At 39.9% G+C, this 2,531-nt stretch overlaps 1 long non-coding RNA gene across 1 annotated transcript; it reads left to right on the plus strand.

Annotated features, from left to right (window-relative positions):
- Positions 1 to 364: 364 nt before the first annotated feature.
- Positions 365 to 1,514, plus strand: LOC110505584. Its single transcript, XR_002470836.2, has 2 exons — positions 365 to 452; positions 1,167 to 1,514. It is a non-coding gene; the product is annotated as an uncharacterized LOC110505584 (long non-coding RNA).
- Positions 1,515 to 2,531: the final 1,017 nt, after the last annotated feature.

A 2,531-nucleotide genomic window follows, 5' to 3' on the forward strand; every position in this document is an offset into this window, starting at 1 on the left:
AGTATGCTGCCTATTGTTTGGCTATAGAACAATGTTAAATGGAATCCATGCAGTATTTCTCATTCTATAACAGTATATTTAAGTCATTAGCCTATGTAGCCTAATGTAGGCTATACTTGTGTGGTATCAAATCTGATCAATATTTAGCAAGGACTATTATTCATTGTTTGGTACAGATTTGATACTTTAGATAAAAAGCTTAAAGCAATGTGCAGAGAATATTAGTGACTACACTTGGCTTGGCTTCGTCATGAAGGCGGCTGTCTGTCAGGCAACACAAGTTGCTGGTGGAACCCAGCTCAGCCGGTCAGACCTGCCTGGCCTTCATTCCTCGCTGAATGAAAGGCTTGTATGAACCTACCCCAAAACACTATATATAAAGAGCCGCGGCTCACCAAAGCCACACAGACACAGCATAGGCATGGACTGCTCAGATGAAACCGCCACTCACGGTGAGATAACCTTTGAAAACGTATGCCTAGTATTTAGCTTACTATAGTAGGCCTATGAATGAACTTTGTCAGTTCAGGCGACAAGAAAAGTATTTCAAACTGCTGTAAAATATGAAGTCGGCTACTGTTTCTGCTGGTGTGACGTGGGCAGACAGCGATGGTTGCAGACACTACTCTTTATGCCAGTTTTGGACTGGCGTGGTCACCTGAAGAAGTGATGACTCGTGGTTTGGTCTCTCCGGTGGAGTGGTTCTTAACAGTTCAACAGTTCTTTGCCAAAATTGTGAAATGTTTAGGACCACTTGATCAGGCGGACAAATACTTCCAAGGCAATACATGGAGTAACCTGCACTGCTTTGAAGATCTTGAATCATTGAGTAGTTTAGGCTGATATGCTATAGTAAAGTGATGAGATTCTTAATTCAATTGTGTGGATTAGACTCATTTCATGTCATGTCTTTAGCATAGTCTAATATAAGATGTCAAGACAATTTTTGACATCTGAAAGCAGTTGGTTACATTCATTGTTTTATTTTTACAAGATTGACCTACATGTTTACACTAATGTTCACCCTAACCTTGTTTGATTTGTAAGCATTTCTCGCTCTCTATATCTCTCTCCCCCAACCCTGCTCTCTCTCCGTCTCCTCTCTCTCTCTCTCTCTCTCTCTCTCTATCTCTCGTGTGCCACCTTGTGTTATAATGTCAATATAGCCTCGTGTTGTCCGACTGTTCCTGAAGTCCAAACAGCGCATTGGGCATGGTCGCTGTCCGAGGTGCTGAAGGAAAGGGCCAATTGGATTCCAGACAGTTTTACATTTTTGTTCCCGGTGGATAAATACATATTTTGTGTCAGAGGGAGAGTACAATGAATACAACAAAATGTATTTTTTGTTGTTGTTTTGTTTTCAATAACTGTTTTTCATTTATTGATGGACAAATATAAGAGAATAAAATCTTACACCGCTAGGAATAATGATGATGATCTTGATAGTTCTAAGGGAATAACATTTGCTTTGTTGTATTGACGTATGAATAATTTATTAAAGAGCCATCCACAGATTATTCTCTCCAGTCTCCATCCCAGACGCCGCTTTATTTCCTCTGATCTCAGCAGTGTGCCAACAACATTACGGTTATTTGCTAAACGGTTCTCATGAAGCCCCGTGCACTGCGAAGGTTTGCAAGTTGGGTAAGATATTGAGCAGTATAATGAGATGCCCATAGCGATGTTCCTACATGCGCAAAGGCAGCAGATGTAGGGGTAGTAGTTCCACGGGATGCGATCCGGAAGTTCATCAGCGGTCGGGGTGACCCGAACCTCCTCCAGGTGGGAACTGAGTTTCGGTCGGACATGGTAAATCATCTTTACTACAGAGAATAGGCCAATTATCGGTCTCCTGGAAATCCAGTGAATCCGTTCAAAAAAGAATGAGCTGTGGTTGTGTCCGTGCGTAATAGTGTGTTTGAGTGAGTGTCTGTTTGTTGTGGGTAGGCAAAGGACATAACTGGGCCTTAGAAAGGGTCACATATAGAGGTTATTATGGGTATCCCCACAACACTAATAAACCAACCATAATTTAAGCCACCTTGATATCCCTCAGGTTAATCTAGCTTTTAAATATGTTTTTTATTTAAATGGCCCAAATCTAAATAAATAAAGGTTGAATAATATAGCCTACCCAATTCCTATATTTTGATTAAACCCATGAGCACACAGCATTGTGTATCAAATTGTATTCTGCTCTCGCATAATGATGAAATGAAATGTAATCTAAAATCAGACTTGAAAACATTCACACCCACCAAACTTTCTAAGTGCTTTAAAGAGATGACATTTTCAAAGGGTGCCAGGTACCAATGAGTTCATTTTGGCGGTTAAGACCGTCTGCTTATAAACGAAGTCCTCGGTCTGTGTACAGTAGATCATATTTTTATTAAAAGAACATCCCTGTTCAGCTTTCAAAGCACACAAAATAGATATTATCTACTTTATTAAAATTGCAACTCAAACAGCTCTGTATTTGAAAATGCTTTGAAAATAAGACATTAATATGTCTTTAAAAGTCCCAATTGTAT

This window comes from Oncorhynchus mykiss, chromosome 25 (assembly GCF_013265735.2).
Source record: "Oncorhynchus mykiss isolate Arlee chromosome 25, USDA_OmykA_1.1, whole genome shotgun sequence".
NCBI lineage: Eukaryota > Metazoa > Chordata > Actinopteri > Salmoniformes > Salmonidae > Oncorhynchus > Oncorhynchus mykiss.